This window comes from Oryx dammah, unplaced genomic scaffold (genome assembly GCF_014754425.2).
Source record: "Oryx dammah isolate SB20612 unplaced genomic scaffold, SCBI_Odam_1.1 HiC_scaffold_26, whole genome shotgun sequence".
Taxonomy (NCBI): domain Eukaryota; kingdom Metazoa; phylum Chordata; class Mammalia; order Artiodactyla; family Bovidae; genus Oryx; species Oryx dammah.
Window position 1 is genome coordinate 63,762,154 of NW_024070210.1, and position 22,114 is coordinate 63,784,267.

Genomic DNA, 22,114 nt, shown 5'->3' on the forward strand with positions numbered 1-22,114 from the left:
ATACCAGACCACCTGACCTGCCTCCTGAGAAATCTGTATGCAGGTCAGGAAGCAACAGTTAGAAATGGACATGGAACAGACTGGTTCCAAATTGAGAAAGGAGTGCGTCAAGGCTGTATATTGTCACCCTGCTTATTTAACTTATGTGCATATTACATCATGAGAGACGCTGGGCTGGAGGAAGCACAAGCTGGAATCAAGATTGCTGGGAGAAATATCAATAACCTCAGATATGCAGATGACACCACCCTTATGGCAGAAAGTGAAGAGGAACTAAAGAGCCCCTTGATGAACTTGAAAGAGGAGAGTGAAAGAGTTGGCTTAAAGCTCAACATTCGGAAAACGAAGATCATGGCATCTGGTCCCATCACTTCATGGCAAAAAGATGGGGAAACAATGGAATCAGTGACAGACTTTATTTTCTTGGGCTCCAAAATCCCTGCAGATGGTGATTGCAGCCATGAAATTAAAAGATGCTTGCTCCTTGGAAGAAAACTTGTGACCAACCTAGGCAGCATATTCAAAAGCAGAGACATTACTTTGCCAACGGAGGTCCATCTAGTCAAAGCTATGGTTTTTCCAGTAGTCATGTATGGATGTGAGTTGGACTATAAAGAAAGCTGAGCACTGAGGAATGATGCTTTTGAAGAGACTCTCAAGAGTCCCTTGGACTACAAGGAGATCCAACCAGCCCATCCTAAAGGAAATCAGTACTGAATATTCATTGGAAGGACTGATGCTGAAGCTGAAACTCCAATACTTTGGCCACCTGATACAAAGAACTGACTCTTTTGAAAAGACCCTGATGCTTGGAAAGATTGAAGGCAGAAGGAGAAGGGGATGACAGAGGATGATATGGTTGGATGGCATCACCTACTCAATTGACATGAGTTTGAGTAAACTCTAGGGGTTGATGATGGACAGGGAGGCCTGGCATGCTACATACAGTCCATGGGGTGGCAAAGAGTCAGACACGACTGAGCAACTGAACTGAACTAATGATCAGATAGCTTAATAAGGTACTTTGTGCAAGACCATAACTAAGTTTTGTTGTGTTTTACAGGTATTTTGTTACAGAATCAAAGTTGACTTCTCTTGATTTTCTTTACCACAGAGGAACACAGACATGCTCTATTTGCAAACTGACTGCATGAAATGAAAAGCATAGTAATTCTGAAGCTGTTGGCTTGGTAAAATGAGAATGTAATTAAAAAGAAAAAGGTTAGTAAAAGAACATGCTGGGAATTGAAAATAAAAAAGTCTGAACTGATGTCCCTGCCTGCTCATAGGTCTTTTGCACAGTGTAGAAAACTATCTCAAATGCTTTGCTTATCCTAGAGTCCATACTCTTCTCCCTCTATTGCCTATTCCTATATTTTCTGTCCTTAACAGTCCCTGCAAATAAACAAAATAATTTGCATTCAAAATATCTGCTCTATTACTCTGATGCTAATGATTACCTGAAATTATTTGTTCATTTGCATAGTAGAGATAAAAAAATAATTTTTAGAAGTCTGCTATCTTTCTTGACATTCTAAACTCTTTGTCACTAGCTCTTCTCCCATCACCATGTTATTTCTGTCAAGCACATAATGTCTTCAGGAAAATTATAGTCCCACATTTTAAACTTATTCTTAATAGCAATACACTTGAAAAGAAGTAAAGTCTTTTGTTTTTCTACACACCAATAATATGTGAAACACAGAGGCTTTTTAACATGTTTCACAGTGATCATTGACTCGGAACAGAGGGGGACCTTGAGGGTCATCTAGTGAGACACTCCCATTTTGCACATAAAGAAGATGTGGCCCATAGGATTTACCGAGGGTGACACAGTTAGTGGCAGAGCTACTGCCAGATGGTTCCCAGGTCTATAAACCAAAAGCCCTGGTGATGCTAAATGTGTGTAATGGAGTCAAAGTCCTCCCAGTTGGTAAAGAGTAATTCCGTTCTTCCACTTTCTACTTCCACTATAATTCCCTCAGTTTAGATTTTATTTTGTATGACTTCAAATTCTCATTTTCCTAAGTTAATTATCTAATACACCAATGCCACATTAATCTCCTTAAGAGTCTCCTTTTGTCTACTTTGACAAAGCCAGTCTTACTTTTTTCAAGGCCTCCTCAGAAAATGACAGCAACAAAAATTCACATCTAATCTGAAGTCTGGCATCCAGGACAGTTTTTCCCCATTGGGAAGAGATAAAATCAGCTTCAGTGACTGAGCAAAGGAAGACACAAGAGGGAAAGCAGGCTCCACAGGAAAAGAAACTTTGATCTCTGACACATTTTGTTATAACAATTCAACTTTCAGAATTAGGAGAGACCTGGTCATTAGGTATTCCAACATTTCTCAAAGAGTGCTACTTGGAATTCTAAGGCAAGGGATAACACTGTTAATGATTGTGTGGTCACGTAAATTTAGAAAACTGTAGTTACACCAATTAAATGGATTTCTTTCTTTTTTTTTTTTGGATTTCTTTCCTATAAAATTCTCAGAGCTTCGTATCTTAACAGGTATAGTTATACTCCAAAACAAACAAAAAAACATATAGGTAATATGTCTCTTTATTTGAACAACAAACCTTTTTCAGGAGATCCCACAGAAAACAGTAGGAGATCCCACAGAAAACAGTTCTGAGGGAAAACACGAATCTAGGCCAATTTGACAAATTGCAATTTAGTGCCAGGAGTCAGAACAATAACAACAACAAAAAGATCACTTTATTTTCAATCTACTGCTATTGACAGAAATATTTCTGTTTGTCTTGAGCTTTTTTGATTGCAAAAAATTCTGTCAAGTTAAATCAAATAAGAAGAAAACAGTTAGAGAGGCAGAAACAAGCAGGGAGCCTCATCCAGGGTGAGCTGATCACAGGACTCAGGAAGGGCTGCTCTTAGAAAAAGGATGGAGATTGCCATCTCTAGCTCAAACTCCAATTAAAAGGCTTAATTATTAGTTGAGTAATAATAAGCACTGAGGAATCCATTGCATACAGAAAGATAAAGCACTAAAACTATTTAAACTTCAAGTAAAATTGCATACACATATAGTATAATTTTCAAAATAGGTTTACAATTTTGTAACTAAACTCCTACTAGCTAAAAACAGAGCATTTTAAGCAATATTAAGAATAGTAACTGCAATTGATTGAAAACTTCATTTTACATTTAAGTTAATGAGCTCACTAAATAAATACACACACAAATATACACAATGTATACTACATGAAAGAATTACATTGATAACATTTTTCCTATATAAACTACACTGAGATAACCAAATAATAGATAAGAAGCTTCTCTTTAATGAAAGTGAAAATGAAGTTCTCTCAGTCACGTTCAACTCTTTGCAACCCCATGGACTATACCACCCATGGAATTCTCCAGGCCAGAACACTGGAGTGTGTACCCTTTCCCTTCTCCAGGAGATCTTCCCAACCCAGGGATTGAACCCAGGTCCCCTGCATTGCAGGCTGATTTTTTACCAACTGAACTATTAGGGAAGCTCTTCTCTTTAATGAAGTTTTCCAAAAAATAAAGAAGGAATGATAGAATTATAGTGTTACCCTAAGGAAATAATAAATCTAGTCAGTGAACATCAAAGCACCAAATTTACAAAAAAAAGAGAGAGACATACAGAATATTTATCTGTCTCTTAATGGATCCTCCTAAAAAGTACTATTGCCCTAAAACTGAATATGAATTTGATCAATCTTCTATTTCCAAATACCGTTTGTACTAAATACAGGAAATAGAGGAGCATGTTAAGTGATACCAGTGTGGTACAGTCAGCAAAATTTACAACACAGGGAACTCTACTGGGTACAAACCTTGATTTCTTCAACAAATATTTCATGGGTAAAAAGAGGGACAGAAAACATTCAGATTTTAGAGAAATAGCAAGTAATTAAAAATTTACATCCTTTATTTGGATTCTGACATTAATTTTTAGGTGTGATAATGCTACTAGTTTTTAAAGTAGTCACCTTTTAGAGACATATAAAGATGGTGTTTGATTTAAAATAATCCAGATATGCAGATGACACCTTCCTAATGGCAGAAAGTGAAGAGGAACTAAAGAGCCTCTTGATAAAAGTGAAAGAGGAGAGTGAAAAAACTGGCTTAAAACTCAACATTCAAAAGACTAAGATCATAGTCTCTGGCCCCATCACTTCATGACAAATAGATGGAGAAACAATGGAAAGAGTGATAGATTTTATCTTCTTGGCCTCCAAAATCACTGTGGACAGTGACTGCAGCCATGAAACTGGAAGAAAAGTTATGAACAACATAGACAGCATATTGAAAAGCAGAGATATCACTTTGTCAACAAAGGTCCATCTAATCAAAGCTATGGTTTTTCCAGTAGTCATATATGGATGTGAGAATTGGACCATAAAGAAGGCTGAGTGCCAAAGAATTGATGTTTTTGAACTGTGGTGTTGGAGAAGACTCTTGAGAATCCCTTGGAGAGCAGGAAGATCAAATCAGTCAATCATAAAGAAAATCAACCCTGAATATTCATTGGCAGGACTTATGCTAAAGCTGAAGCCCCAATGCTTTGGCCACCTGATGCGAAGAGCTGACTCACTGGAAAAGACACTGATGCTAGGAAATACTGAAGGCAATAGGAGGAGGCCACAGAGGATGAGATGGTTAGACAGCATCACTGACTCAATGGACATGAATTATGAATTTGAACAAATTCCAGCAATAGCGGAGCACAGGGGACCCTGGCATGCTGCAGTCCATGGGGTCGCAAAAAGTAGGACATGACTCAGTGACTGAACAACAACAATGACCAAAGTTTGACTGTAAAATTAGTCATTTACCCTTCAAATATTCTCTCTTTACCCTAAGAATTTTCAATTCATCTGTTTTCCACTGAAAAAATCATATAATAATAATAACTACTATTTATTAGACATGATTTATTCAGAAACTAGTACAAAGACAAAATATAAAACTGATTTAACCTAGTTTTTCTAGTACTTTTCATTTTATACTTGATATGTCATTTTGAATTTTGATAAAATTTAAAATTATACATCACAAAATTTAGAAGAAAAATACTATTTTTAAACTCTTTCCAGGTTAATTGCTTTTTATGATACTCTCTTTTCTGCTGCATTCACTATATGTGCAAAATTATGCATGGGTATACAAAATCTGCAGCTCAATATCATGGACTCATTCTATATTTCACCAGCTATTTCACAAAATACTTATTCTCCACTATGGAGTGTAGCCTGCCAGGCTCCTCTGTCCATGAAATTCTCCAGGCAGGAATACTGGAGTGGGTAGCCACCCCCTTATCCAGGGCATCTTCCTGACCCAGGGATCAAACCCCAGGTCTCCTACATTGCAAGCAGATTCTTTACCATCAAAGCCACCAGGAAAGCCCACTCCCCACCTATTATATAGTAAATACTCCAAGGACAAAGTTCCTTATAAATATTTCAAAAAACCCCTGGGTCTGAATAAATCCTCTTGAATAGATGAAAGAGAAAAATTATTATATATTTTTAAAATATACTTTCTTCCAGTGTGAACATTTTTTTAATTAAATTAAGTTTAAAATGGTGGTCTTGTTGAAAAAATATGTGAAACCAAAGCTCTGCCACTAATACTGTAATCTTATATAAATAAATCATTTAATAATAAGGAAAAAGTTTAAAGATGTAGAAAAGTATAATGTAAATCATAAAGTAGATAAATGACATTCCCTACAGGGAACACTTTATACCAGAGGTCATCAAGCTTTTCTCTATAAAAGATTAGATAGTAAATATAATATTTCAGGCTTTGCAGACCATATGAACTCTGTTGCAACTACTCAGATCCGCTGATGCAGCATGAGAGCAGCAACAGACCACGTACAAACAAATGAGTGGCCATTATCCAATAAAACTTAGCTTATGACAATGAAATTTTATTTTTCTTGCATCTTCATGTATCAATCAGTATTTTTCTTCTGGTGTTTTTCAACCTTTACAAATGTAAAAATCATTCTTAGTTCACAAGCCCTGTAGAAACAGGTAGTAGGCCAGATCTGGCAGACAGACTCTATAGTTTGCCAATCCCTGCTTCATACATACCCTCTCTCAAGTCCAGTCAACAATCAAAATTGGTTTTCTTGTTCATGTCACTCTGTTTCTTCTAACTCTGCAGAAAAAGCCATCTCTATTTACACATTTAGTACCTAGTAGAAGTATATTACGTATTTGCAACATCAGAAACAAATGACTTCAGTGTGAAGGATCATCAAGCAGAATTCAGGTTACAAAACAGCTGGAAGAATTAGAGGCTATTAAAAAGGTAATCTTAAGTGACTTAAAACAATTATATTTATACCAATGCAGATAACAATGGCCAGGGGAGAATGAGTTTAACTTAGAGATTCTTAATGCAAAGGAGTGCTTAGTTAGAAAGAGACCATGAAGGAGAGAAATTTTCAGTCTACTGTATGAGTGGGATAAGGGGTTGTATGTGTGCTTGTATTGAGTTCTAGGTTAGAGGATAAAGAAAAAGAAGCCAGCAAACTTTCATGCAACAGTTGCAACCGTGCAGAGAAAATCAAAGTGCAACAATATGCAGTTCTCAACAACAATAAAAACAATATGCAGTTCTCACTAGTAAAAAGTAGATAAGGGTTGGGGAACATTAGAAAATGACTTTAAAGATGACTGCTCAAAATGCAACTTACTACCTTCTCTCTGAAAAAAACTCCAGGCAAATAATCTGAAGACAAATTAAAATCAACCCATCCTCCTGAATACTTAAGCTCTAGACTTCAATTCTAAGAAAAGATTCAAAGTGAAAATATTTTATTAACCAACACCTGAATAATAAAATACTTATTATTTATAAACTGCCTACCAGGCACCTGTCAATGTTTCAGATGACACAACTGGTGAACAAAGTTCTCACCTTTGTAATGAGAATTGAAGAAATGCAGTATAAATAACCCAGCAACTTTGCAGCAACACACAGGAGTGCTAGGTCCAGAGTCTGGAACCCAAAAGCTATTTTCAAGCCCCAGTGTTTGCAGCAGATAATAAAAGAGAAATCACATGAATGGTAGTTTAAAAATCAAGCTAAATTTGGGCTTCTGACTATGATGTATTTCACCACTTTGAATCTCCAAAGTGGTTTTCCCTAGAGCTATAATTAAAAGAGTAGAAGGGTAGATAGTCCAAACCTCCATTTGAGATCTATGATTTTTATTTATAGTTAGAAATTTGATTGCAAATATTTCATTCTCCTTAATGAAATGAGCTCAAATTCTAATTCACAAAGGAAAAGCTTGAACTGCAGCTTTGACTTCCAAAGACATGACAAAGAAAACTCTTTCAGCCTGAGTGCTACAAACAATTCTCCAAGCACTTTTCAAACTCTTCCTTTAATTAACAGGATGATTTCTTCCCTGTAAAGAAACAGAAATGGTACCATTTCCCCTGTCCGTGTTTCTCTACACAAATGGATACCTTGGATCTTAAGCTCAGGACTTCAAAAGTAGGCCGGTGTTAATAACCTCCAAGGCTCATCAGGTTGATTAGCAGGAGAATTGTGGTTAAGAACATCTCTAAAGGATCAAGTCATGTGAGCAGATGTGCAAAATATGTGGAACCAGAAAGTCTGAACATTTCTCGCATTTAGGGAACTAATATCAGAGGCAAAGTTTTCTGTTAGAAAATGACATCATATTAATGAATTATGGGAAATGGATTTACTTAATATGAAGATAAATGAGATATTTGTTCATCTACTTTCTCTATTTCTTTTTGAGTATTTTTCTCTCTCTTTGATTAATCCTATTTCTTCATCTTCTTACTATTAATTTTCTTTTTTAAGCATTTTTCATTCCTGGTTTTTACAGTTCCTAAAGTTTACTACCTCTTTGCTAGAACCTGTTTATGTATTATTTCTTACTTTCCTGAATCTTCTGTCCTGCCTTCTGGCCAATAATGGAAATTGGGAACTAAAGAGACATAGGAAAAATACACACCTGGGACTAAAAAAAAAAAAAAATCTGGTACTACATCACCCCCACCATCACTTCACCCCAACAAAGTGATTTATGTTCCCAAGTTCTTCTTGAAGCTCTTCCAGGGATTTTAAGGCCAAAACAAAGTGTGGCATGCTGGGATTGAACACATCACAACAAAAGGATTTAGGCAGGTTGATTAGCCTGGGAACATGCTGACAGCTGGTAAACTAAGGGTCTGAAACTGCTGGGACTCCTGCACACAGTTTGACCCAGTAGCTGGGCCACATCAAAGTGTATGAAAACAGACTTTGTTCCCTCAGTTAGTCCTCCTCTCTGGCCAAATTCATTACCTTATTCTTTATTCAAAAGCTATTCCTCTAAGTGGATGGGCTATGTCACATTACACAAATCATTCTTATTTAGCATTAAATTCTTTGGTTGTTTGAGAATATACACAGACATATGTGTATATACACACACACACACACCCATACCAAACAACTCCAAAAAAGTGTCAGCAAAACAGTGTTTGTTTGTTGGATTATGTAGACTTTGTCTCACTGGTAGGTAAATGAGATGCTAATTCAAGAACTTTTTCAGAATATCTAGTTTATATTTAATATATTCTGGAATGCAAATGGAATTCTGGAAAGCATGGAAGAATGGAAGCATTAGAGTACATATGAGATTGTAAGAGAAAAGAAGTGTTCCACTTTTTGACAAAACACCAAATATCCCAAACTGAATGACCTACATCTAAAATATGCTAAGGGTAAAGGAAGGGCATTTCTTTCAAATATTTCCTCAGAGACTTTCATTCTAGTTCATCCCCTCTCTCCTTTTCCTCTCTCCTCTCTTTCCTTTTAAAAATACAGGAAAACCCACTCTATCATCACCTTTTTGCACCATGTAAGATTTCTGGAGTAAAAATATGAACGTGGACTAAAATCTGTGTGCCCATTAGATTCTAATGTATTTCAAATCTCTTTGGTACAATTTTATGTTTTTGAAACTTTTTGTTGTTACTTTAATGTTGAAACTGAATTTTTATTGATCAATTTGTGTGGTAAGTCTAAATGTTAGTCATGTAACATTCTCAGTTATTAAAAAGAAGTTAATATACTCTTCAGGGATAGACTCTGTTCAGTTTCACAATATCACAGTTGCACTTCTGAAACTCATATCAAAGCCACAATGAGCCACATACTGTAAGGTGAATGACATAACCATATAACTTTGATTGGATAAACTACAGAACTATTGACCATCCCATATAGTTTCTAACATAGACTTTGCTTTTAATCTTAAGTATGTCCATGATTGTAAAGTATTTATTTTATTTTTAAAGGTCAGTTAAAATTCCAGATGTTATAGCCTGTGTATTTATATTATTTTTAGAATTCCCATTAAATTGCAAAATTTATGCAAATTACACATCAATTCATTCTATAAAATGATATTTTATCTCTTTCACAAAAAGTCCTTTCCATACTGAAAACAATTATATACTAAATTTCTACTTTGCTGCCTGTTAAGATTTTGCTATAAATTTAAATAATAAATACTGCCTGTTATTCAAACACAAAGTGATCCCAACAAAAACCAACCCAATGGGCCATTGTGATAGTTTAATTTGCAATATGGGTTAATACATGATCAAAACCCACTGCTGACTACAAGGCTATTTCCAAGGAATTGTAAAAACTGTGAGCCTTTTTCATTTTCAGGGATTTGATAAGAAAAAATTGTTTTTTCCAAGAATCATCATTTCCTTTCACCAAAATACATCTCCTACCTATAAAAGGCCAAAAAAGCAAGTTAACTCATTGTTGTATGGCAAGGTTCAATGCAAAAGTGAAAAGAATTTTAATTAGAAAATGTCATGTTCCCATGTTCTAAAGAATTAATTTACTTTCCACTGTGAAAGCAAATTGAAGAGAGGGATTTAATACAGTATACTCTTATACAACATTTCACTTCCTATTGCACTGGAATAAAATGCAAAATCCTTACCATGGCCTACAAAACCTTATGTAATCTGCTCTCACTCCCACTCCAGGATCCAACCTTGCCTCCAATCACTCTCCTACTCTTCCCTCTCCTCCTGCCAATCATTCCCCATATTATTCCTTCAAACACACCCTGCCCCAGAGCCTTTTCACTTACTGTACTATGCTTGAAATGCTTTCCCCCAGAGAGCAACATGGCTCCATCCATCAGTTCATTCAGTTCTCTGCCCAGCATTACTTCAGAGAGTTAATCATCCTACCAAAAATCTCCCTTTTAACCTTAACACTCTCTATTCTCTTCCTGTACAAAGTAAGTGCTCAAATATTTGAAACTTCTGAATGAGGGTTACAATAAAACCCTGATGGCCAAGATTAAACAACTCTTCCCAAGTATCATAGATATCTTCATAAAATCCTTAATATGGGTCTGGAAGGATGAATAGAAATCCACAAAGCACAAAACAGCATTCACTTGTGCAAAATGGCCAGTGGTTCAGGAAACTAAAGAGTAAAATGGAGTGATTAGTTAGTGATGTGACTTTGTCTGCCTTGCCAAAGAATTTAGTGACTGGGGAGCAAAGTGAAGATTTAACCCCAGAGAAAAGGTGATATGAGAAAAGATCAGCTCTTTTGGAGGGACCTCACAGATAAAAGGAGAAGGCAATGGCACCCCACTCCAGTACTCTTGCCTGGAAAATTCCATGGACGGAGGAGCCTGGAAGGCTGCAGTCCATGGGGTCGCTGAGGGTGGGACACGACTGAGCGACTTCACTTTCACTTTTCACTTTCATGCATTGGAGAAGGAAATGGCAACCCACTCCAGTGTTCTTGCCTGGAGAATCCCAGGGACGGGGGAGCCTGGTGGGCTGCCGACTATGGGGTTGCACAGAGTCAGACACGACTGAAGCGACTTAGCAGCAGCAGCAGCAGCACAAACAAAAGCATGGAGGACAGATTTGGGGCAGGTAAGAACAGAATCCTTGGACAGCAAGGAGGTCAAACCAGTTAGTCCTAAAGGAAATCAACCCTAAATATTTATTGGAAGAACTGATGCTGAAGGTGAAGCCCCAGTACTTTGGCCATCTGAAGAAAAGAGCCAATTCACTGGAGGAAGAAAAAAAACCAACAATAACCTGGAAAAGATTGAAGGCAAAAGGAGAAGGGGGTGGCAGAAGATGAAATGGTTTGATAGCATCACTGACTCAGTTAACATGAAAGTGAAAGTGAAAGTCACTCAGTTGTGTCCAACTATTTGCAATACCATGGCCTATACGGTCCATGGAATTCTCTAGGCCAGAATACTGGAGTGGGTAGCCTTTCCCTCCTCCAGGGAATTTTCCCAACCCAGGGGTAGAACCCAGGTCTCCGACACTACGTGAGGATTCTTTACCAGCTGAGACACAAGGGAAGCCCAAGAATACTGGAGAGGGTAGCCTATCCCTTCTCCAGTGGATCTTCCTGACCCAGGAATCAAACGGGGGTCTTCTGCATTGCAGGCAGATTCTTTACCAACTGAGCTATCTGGGAAGCCCCGGTTGACATGAATTTGAGCAAACTCCAGGAGATAGTAGATGACAGAGGAGCCTGGCATGCTGCAATCCACGGGGTCACAAAGAGCTGGACACTACTTAGCACCTGAAAAGCTAAGCAACAACAGCAAAGAACAGAGTCCAAGAGACAGTTTAGTAGGCTAGCCTAATAATTTGAGACATGATCAGGCAATATAACATGGGATGTTAAGAGGGTGATGGCTTTTACCTGTGAAAAACTTCAGTAGTGATGACTATTCTCTATAAATGACTCATGTCCAAATACAATTTTTAGGATAATTTTTTCCTTTATATTAATATAATTTGTTGAGCAGATGCAATATGAAAAAAAAAGAGAAATACATACCAAAAAATATCTAGTTCATTGAACAATTTACTGCATTTTTCTAAGAGACAGCAGATGAATTGTGATGGTCCCACCAGATGCTGCTATACCTTGAAATTGCAACTACTGAAATAAACACTAAAAAATGTTTCTGGAGCTTTTGGATTCCTGTGAGACAAACACATTTGAAAAGGTTTGCAGGTTATACATGGAAAATAATTGTAAGCAGTATATAGGGAATCTGATGAGTAGGAAAGACTGTTCACAGCAAGATTAATATACAGTATTAAACTTAAATCAATAAAATTCTCTCTGGACTTAAGCACTATCTGGTCTTCATTTGGGTGGTAAAACTGAAAGATGAAACAAACCATTCCATCACTTTGCTAGATAGTGATACAGAATTATAGCCCAAAGATGGAATTGTTAAAATAGTAGAAATTTTTCTCATGCTCAAAATAGCTTCAGATCAGACAGGATTGTACTCAAATACACCATTTGTATAAAGAAAAGCAAATGGGTCCCTATTTCTGGCATTATTTTCTAGTATATCAAAATTACTCTGTCATAATGAACCCACACGCCAACGCAGGAGACATAAGAGATGCAGGTTCAATCCCTGGATTGGGAAGAGCACCTGGAGAAAGGCGTGGCAACCCACTCCAGTATTCTTGCCTGGAGAATCCCATGGACAGAGGAGCCTGGTGGGCTATAGTTCATGGGGCCACAAAGAGTCAGACATGACTGAAGTGTCTTAGCACGCATGCAATATTAAAAAATACACTAAACGAATACAGTATTGTAAAGTAAAATAAAGTAAAAATAAAAAATTAAATAAATAAATAAATAAAATAAAAAATACACTGATGTCTGGCTTCTGAATGGACCGTGTGTGACATACTATGTATCTCAGTATGTCACATTAATATTTATCATCTCTTACAGTATTTCTGGTAGTTAGAAAACTAAAAGACAAATTCAGACAAGGTATCTGAGGAATCTGAATATGCACTTTCATTAATCCAGTAACCTGGGCTGTGCTATGCTTAGCCACTCAATCATGTCCAACTAACATGACCCCATGGACTATAGCCCACCACGCTTCTCTGTCCATTGGGGATTCTCCAGGCAAGCATACTGTAGTGAGTTGTCATCTCATCCTTCAGGGGATCTTCCCAACCCAGGGATTGAGCCCAGTTTCCCACATTGCAAGGAGATTCTTTACAGTCTGAGCCACCAGGGAAGCCCCAATCCAGTAATCTACTTAGAGCAAATTATATTACAAAAATAATTGAATAAGTGGCTCAAATTCATATTTAATTCATCAGAGTTGAAAAGAACAGAAACAGACTGAAACTAGTTTAAACTAAAAAAGGAGACTTGCGAAAGGATATCTAAAAGTCACAAATGCCAAGTACTACAAGTGAGAAGGGCTGGACAGGATTTATGCAAACTGAAACCATTAAAGGAAAGCTACCAGAGCCAAAGCAGTGGCTTGCCCTATTTTTCTTGCAAGAGGCACATCAACGATCCCCAGAACCTGTGCTCCTCTTCCTTCTCTCCTTTTCCTTCTTTCCAGAGCACTCCAATGTGCTGTATAGCTCATTTAAAATGCCAACTGTTTATTGCCTTCTGTATATATGCTTCATGGAAGCAGGAGTCTTAGTTTTATTCACTGATGTGTTCCAAACAGCTTGAATAGTGAGTGAGTGTACATGGTAGATGCTCTGTATATCTGTTCCATTTTTTGTTTGTTTCCTTGCTATTTCTTCTTGCTTCCCCACCCCCCCACTATTTCTTATTAATCTTTAGTGTGCACGTGGTCACATTTGGCTACTTCAGCCCCCAACTTCAGCTATCAGTGGAGGGCAGTCCCAAGATGACAGAGGAATAGGATGGGGAGACCACTTCCTCTCCCACAAATTCGTCTAAAGATCACTTGAGTGTTGAGCAACTTCCACAAAACAACTTCTGAACGCTGGTGGAGGACACCAGTCACCCAGAAAGGCAGCCCATTCTCCTCAAAAGAAGGGATTTGATTACTGGCTTATTTGCTCTCTCGCCTTTTGACTCTCCCTTTTCTCCCCCAGGTCACCTCTATCTCCTTTCTCCCCCTTCTCTTTTCTACTTAACTCCGTGAATCTCTCTGGGTGTTCCAGGCCTTGGATAATACTTAGGGAACTGTTTACTGGCTAGATTACTCTCTCCCATTTTGACTCCCCATCTTCTCCTCCTGGTCACCTCTATCTCCCTCCTCCCTCTTCTCTTCTCTGTGTAACTCTTTGAATCTCTCTGGGTGTCCCTCACTGTGGAGAATTGTTTCACCATTAACCTAGGTGTTTTCTCATCTGTGCTGGATGGATGGAGAACTCTTGAGGCTACTGTAAGAGAAGCACAGAAAGTCAGAGGCAGGAGGCTTAATTCCAAAACTGGAGAACATCAGAGAACTCTTGATTCCAGGGAACATTAATAGAAAAGAGCTCACCTCAAAGTCTCCATACCTACACTGAAACCAAGGTCCACCCAAGAGTCAACAAGTTCCAGTGCAAGACATACCATGCTAATTCTCCAGCAAAGCAGGAACACAACCTGAGCATTAAAAGACAGGCTGCCCAAAGCCATACCAAACCCATAGACACCCAAAAACTCCATACTGGATACTACATTGCACTCCAGAGTAAAGAGATCCAACTCTACCCAACAGAACACAGACGTAAGCTCCCCCAACCAGGAAACCTTGACAAGCCACTAGTCCAACCCCACCCACAGGGAGCAGATTCCACAATAAAGAGAAACCATGAATTTTCAGCCTACACAACAGTGAAGTCGCTCAGTCGTGTCTGACTCTTTGCAACCCCATAGACTGTAGCCTACCAGGCTCCTCTGTCCATGGGATTTTCCAGGCAATAGTACTGGAGTGGATTACCGTTTCCTTCTCCAGGGGATCTTCCCAACCCAGGGGTTGAACCCGGATCTCCCACATTGTAGACAGATGCTTTACCATCTGAGCCACCAGGGAAGTCCCAGCCTACACAAAGGGCACCCCGAACACCATAATCTAAACAAAATGAAAAGGCAGAGAAATATCCAGCAAGTAAAGGAACATGGTAAATACCCACCAAACCAACAAAAGAAGAGGAGATAGAGAGTCTAGCTGAAAGAGAATTCAGAATAATGATAGTAAAGATGACCCAAAATCTTGAAAACAAAATGGATTTACAGATAAATAGACTAGACACAAGGATTGAGAAGATGCAAGAAATGTTTGACAAGGACCTAGAGGAAATAAAGAAGAGTCAGTCAATAATGAATAATGCAATAACTGAGATCAAAAGCACTGGAGGGAACCAACAGTAGAATAACTGAGGCAGAAAACAGGATAACTGAGGTGGAAGATAGAATGGTGGAATAAATGAAGCAGAGAGGAAAAAAGAATGAAAGGAAATGAGGACAACCTCAGAGACCTTTGGGACCATGTTAAATGCCCCAACATTCAAATCACAGGTGTTCCAGGAGAAGAAGACAAAAAGAAAGGGCATAAGAAAATACTTGAGGAGATAATAGTTGAAAACTTCCCTAAAATGGGGAAGGAAATAATTACCCAAGTCCAAGAAACCCAGAGTCCTAAACAGGATAAAACCAAGATGAAATACTCCAAGACACATATTAATCAAACAAATGAAGATCAAACACAAAAAGCAAATATTAAAAGCAGCAAGGAAAAAGCAACAAATAACACACAAGGGGATCCCCATTAGGATAACAGCTCATCTTTCAGTAGAAACACTTCAGGCCAGAAGGGAGTGGCAGGATGTACTTAAAGTGATGAAAGAGAAAAACCTACTACGCCTAGCAAGGATCTCATTCAGATATGAAGGAGAAGTCAAAAGCTTTACAGACAGGCAAAAACTGAGAGAATTCACCACCACAAAACCAGCTCATCAACAAATGCTAAAGGATCTTCTCTAGACAAGAAACACAGAAAATGTTTATAAAATCAAACCCAAAACAACACTTTCACCTTAAATGCAAATGGGTTGAATGCCCCAACCAACCAAAGACTGGCTGATTGGATACAAAAACAAGACACTTATATATGCTGTCTACAAGAGACGCACCTCAAACATAGGGAAACACATAAGACTGAAAATGAAGCATTGGAAAAAGGTATTTCATGTAACTAGAGACCAAAAGAAAGCAGGACTAGCAATACCCATGTCAGATAAAATAGACTTTGAAATAAAGATCGCAAAAAGAAGGACACTACATAATGTTCAAAGGCTCAATCCAAGAAGAAGATATAACAATTATAAATATATATGCACCCAACATAGGAGCACCTCAAAACATAAAGCAAATGTTAACAAGTATGAAAGGGGAGATTAACAGTAACAAAATAATAGTGGGAGACTTTAACACCCCACTCACACCTATAAATAGGTCAACTAAACAGAAAATTAGCAAGGAAACACAAGATTTAAATGATAAAAGGCCCAGTTAGACCTAATTGATATCTATAGGGTATTTCACCCCCAAAACAATGAATTTCACCTTTTTCCCAAGTGCACAAGTAACATTCTCCAGGATAGACCACATCCTGGGCCATAAATCTAGCCTCGGTAAAACAAAAAATTGAAATCATTTCAAGTATCTTTTCTGATCACAATAAGGTAAGATTAGATGTCAACCATAAGGGAAAAAATGCAAAAAAGCAAAATGGCTGTCTGAGGAGGCCTTACAAATAGCTGTGAAAAGAAGAGAGTGAAACGCAAAGGAGAAAAGGAAAATATTACCATTTGAATGCAGAGTTTGAAAGAATAGCAAGGAGGGATAAGAAAGCCTTCCTCATTAATCAATGCAAAGAAATAGAGGAAAACAACAGAATGGGAAAGACTAGAGATCTCTTCAAGAAAATTAGAGATATCAAGGGAACATTTCATGCAAAGATGGGCTCAATAAAGGACAGAAATGGTAGGGACCTAACAGAAGCAGAAGATATTAAGAAGAGGTGGCAAGAATACACAGAAGAACTGTACAAAAAAAAGATCTCCATGACCCAGATAATCATGATGGTATGATCACTCACCTAGAGCCGGATATCTTGGAATGTGAAGTCAAGTGGGCCTTAGAAAGCATCACTATGAACAAAGCTAGTGTAGGTGACGGAATTCCAGTTGAGCTATTTCAAATCCTGAAAGATGATGCTGTGAAAGTGCTGCACTCAATGTGCCAGCAAATTTGGAAAACTCAGCAGTGGCCACAGGACTGGAAAAGGTCAGTTTTTATTCCAATCCCAAAGAAAGGCAATGCCAAAGAATGCTCAAACTGCCACACAATTGCACTCATCTCACATGCTAGTAAAGTAATGCTCAAAATTCTCCAAGCCAGACTTCAGCAATATGTGAACCATGAACTCCCTGATGTTCAAGCTGGTTTATAGAAAAGGCAGAGGAACCAGAGATCAAATTGCCAACATCTGCTGGATCACGGAAAAAGCAAGAGAGTTCCAGAAAAACATCTATTTCTGTTTTATTGACTATGCCAAAGCCTTTGACTGTGTGGATCACATAAACTGTGGAAGACTCTGAAAGAGATGGGAATACCAGACCACCTAACCTGCCTCTTGAGAAACTTATATGCAGGTCAGGAAGCAACAGTTCGAACTGGACATGGAACAACAGACTGGTTCCAAATAGGAAAAGGAGTACGTCAAGGCTGTATATTGTCCCCCTGCTTATTTAACTTATATGCAGAGTACATCATGAGAAACGCTGGACTGGAAGAAACACAAGCTGGAATCAAGATTGCTGGGAGAAATATCAATAACTTCAGATATGCAGATGATACCACCCTTATGGCAGAAAGTGAAGAGGAACTGAAAAGCCTCTTGATGAAAGTGAAAGAGGAGAGCGAAAAAGTTGGCTTAAAACTCAACATTCAGAAAATGAAGATGATGGCATCTGGTCCCATCACTTCATGGGAAATAGATGGGGAAACAGTGGAAACAGTGGCAGACTTTATTTGGGGGAGCTCCAAAATCACTGTAGATGGTGACTGCAGCCATGAAATTAAAAGACGCTTACTCCTTGGAAGAAAAGTTATGACCAACCTAGATAGTAATTCAAAAGCAGAGACATTACTTTGCCGACTAAGGTCTGTCTAGTCAAGGCTATGGTTTTTCCAGTGGTCATGTATGGATGTGAGAGTTGGACTGTGAAGAAAGCTAAGCGCTGAAGAATTGATGCGTTTGAACTGTGGTGTTGGAGAAGACTCTTGAGAGTCCCTTGGACTGCAAGGAGATCCAACCAGTCCATCCTAAAGGAGATCAGTCCTGGGTATTCTTTGGAAGGACTGATGTTGAAGCTGAAACTCCAGTACTTTGGCCACCTCATGAGAAGAGTTGACTCATTGGAAAAGACTCTGATGCTGGGAGGGATTGGGGGCAGAAGGAGAAGGGGACCACAGAGGATGAGATGGCCGGATGGCATCACCCACTCGATGGACATGAGTTTGGGTAAACTCCGGGAGTTGGTGATGTACAGGGAGGCCTGGTGTGCTGTGGTTCATGGGGTCACAAAGAGTTGGACATGACTGAGTGACTGAACTGAACTGAACAGGAAAAGAAAACTATTTAAAATGCACACATATGGAAGCTAAACAACACACTTCTGAATAACCAACAGATCCTGGAAGAAATGACAATTTAACATATGCATAGAAACAAATGAAAATGAAAACACAACACAAAACCAATGGGATTCAGTAAAAGCAGTGCTAAGAGGAAAGTTCATAGCAATACAAGCTTACCTCCAAAAATCAAAGAAATGACCTAACTTTACACCTAAAGCAACTAGAAAAAGAAGAAATGAAGAATACCAGGGTTAGTAGAAGGAAAGAAATCATAAAAATCAGAGCAGAATTCAATGAAAAAGAAACAAGGGAGACTACAGAAAAAATCAACAAAACTAAGAGCTGGTTCTTTGAGAAGATAAATAAGACAAACCATTAGCCAAACTCATTGAGGAAAAAAAGGAGAAGAATCAAATCAACAAAATTAGAAATGAAAATGGAGAAATCACAACAGACAACACAGAAATACAAAGGATCATAAAATACTACTACATATGGCAACTATATGCCAATAAAATGGACAACTTGGAAGAAATGGATGAATTTTTAGAATACTATAACCTTCCAAAACTGAACCAGGAAGAAATAGAAAATCTTAACAGGCTCTTCACCAGCATTGAAATCGAAACTGTAATCAAAACTCTTCCAACAAACAAAAGTCCAGGACCAGATGGCTTCACAGGTGAATTCTACCAAAAATTTAGAGAACAACCAGTACCTATCCTACTCAAACTCTTCCAGAAAATTGCAGAGGAAGTGAAGGTAAACTCCCAAACTCATTCTACGAGGCCACTATCACCCTAACACCAAAACCAGACAAAGATGCCACAAAAGAAGAAAACCACAAGCCAATATCACTGATACACATAGATGTAAAAATCCTCCACAAAGCTTCAGCAATCAGAATCCAATAACATTTTGAAAAGATCATACATCATGACCAGGTGGGCTTTATGCCAGGAATGCAAAGATTCTTCAATATTCACAAATCAATCAATGTGATACACCACATTAATAAATTGAAAGATAAAAACCATATGATTATTTCAATAGATGCAGAGAAAGTCTTTGACAAAATTCAACATCCATTTATTATTAAAACTCTCCAGAAAGCAGGCATAGACGGAACATACCTCAATATAATAAAAGCCATCTATGATAAACCCACAGCATACATCATCCTCAATGGCAAAAAATGAAAGCATTTCCTCTAAAGTCAGGAATAAGACAAGGGTGCCCACTCTCACCACTACTATTCAACATAGTGTTGGAAGTTTTAGCCACAGCAATCAGAGGGAAAAAAGAAATAAAAGGAATCCAGATTGGAAAAGAAGAAGTAAAACTCTCACCGTTTGCAGATGGCATGATCCTCTACAGAGAAAACCCTAAAGACTTCACCGGAAAATTACTAGAGCTAATCAATGAATATAGTAAAATTGCAGGATATAAAATTAACACAGAGAAATCCTTTGCATTCCTATACACTAACAATGAGAAAACAGAAAGAGAAATTAAGAAAATAATCCCATTAACCATTGCAACAAAAATAATAAAATACTTAGGAATAAATTTACCTAAAGAAACAAAAGACCTATTTATATATAGGTCTTATAGACCTATTTATATTTATATATATATATATATAACTATAAAACAGTGATGAAAGAAATCAAAGATGATACCAAAAAATGGAGAAACATACCATGTTCATGGATCAGAAGAATCAATATAGTGAAAATGAGTATACTATCCAAAGCGATCTGTAGATTTAATGCAATCCCTATCAAGCTACCAGCAGTATTTTTCAAAGAACTAGAACAAATAATTTCACAATTTGTATAGAAACACAGCTCAGTTCAGATCAGTCACTCAGCTGGGTCCAGCTCTTTGTGACCCGATGGACTGCAGCACACCAGGCTTCCCTGTCCATCACCAACTCCCGGAACCTACTCAAACTCATGTCCACTGAGTCAGTGATGCCATCCAACCACCTCATTCTCTGTTGTCCCCTACTCCTCCCACCTTCAATCTTTCCCAGCATCAGGGTCTTTTCAAATGAGTCAGTTCTTTGCATCAGGTGGCCAAATTATTGAAGTTTCAGCATCAGTCCTTCCAATATTCAGGATTGATTTCCTTTAGGATTGACTGGTTGGATCTCCTTGCTGTCCAAGGGACTCTCATCTTCTCCAACACCACAGTTCAAAAGCATCAATTCTTTGGTGCTCAGCTTTCTTTATAGTCCAACTCTCACATCCATACACGACTACTGGAAAAACCATAGCTTTGACTAGATGGACCTTTGTTGGCAAAGTAATAGGTAACCTCAAATAACCAAAACAGTCTTGAGAAAGAAGAATGGTACTGGAGGAATCAACCTGCCTGACTTCAGACTAAACTACAAAGTTACAGTCATCAAGACAATATGGTACCAGCACAAAGACAGAAATATAGATCAATGAAACAATATAGAAAGCCCAGAGAAGAATCCATGCACCTATGGACACTTTATCTTTGACAAAGGATGCAAAAATATACATTGGAGAAAAGACAATCTCTTTAACAAGTGGTGCTTGGAAAACTGGTCAACAACCTGTAAAAGAATGAAACTAGAACACTTTATAACACCATACACAAATATAAACTCAAAATGGATTAAAGATCTAAATGTAAGACCAGAAACTATAAAACTCCTAGAGGAAAACATAGGCAGAACACTTTATGACATAAATCACAGTAAGATCCTCTATGACCCACCTCCCAGAGTAATGGAAATAAAAGCAAAAATAAATAAGTGGGACCTAATTAAACTTAAAAGCTTTTGCACAATGAAGGAAACTATTAGCAAGGTGAAAAGACAGCCTTCAGAATGGGAGAAAATAATAGCAAATGAAGCAACTGACAAAGAATTACTCTCAAAAATATACAAGCAGCTCATGCAGCTCAATACCAGAAAAATAAACGACCCTATCAAAAAATGGGCCAAAGAAGTAAACAGACATTTCTCCAAAAAAGACATACAGATGACTAACAAACACATGAAAAGATGCTCAACATCAGTCATTATCAGAGAAATACAAATCAAAACCACAATGAGGTACCATCTTACATTGGTCAGAATGGCTGCGTTCAAAAAGTCTACAAACAATAAATGCTAGAGAGGTGTGGAGAGAAGGGAACCTTCTTACACTGTTGGTGGGAATACAAACTAGTATAGCCACTATGGAAAACAGTGTGGAAAATCCTTTAAAAACTGGGAATAGAACTGCCATTTGACCCAGCAATCCCACTGCTGAGCATGCACACCAAGGAAATCAGAATTGAAAGAAACATGTGTACCCCAGTATTCATTGCAACACTGTTTACAATAGCTAGGACATGGAAGCAACTTAGATGTCCATCAGCAGATGAATGGATAAGAAAGTTACGCAATCCTACTGCTGGACATACACACTGAGGAAACCAGAATTGAAAGAGACACGTGTACCCCAATGTTCATCGCAGCACCATTTATAATAGCCAGGACATGGAAACAACCTAGATGTCCATCAGCAGGTGAATGGATAAGAAAGCTGTGGTACATATACACAATGGAGTATTACTCAGCCATT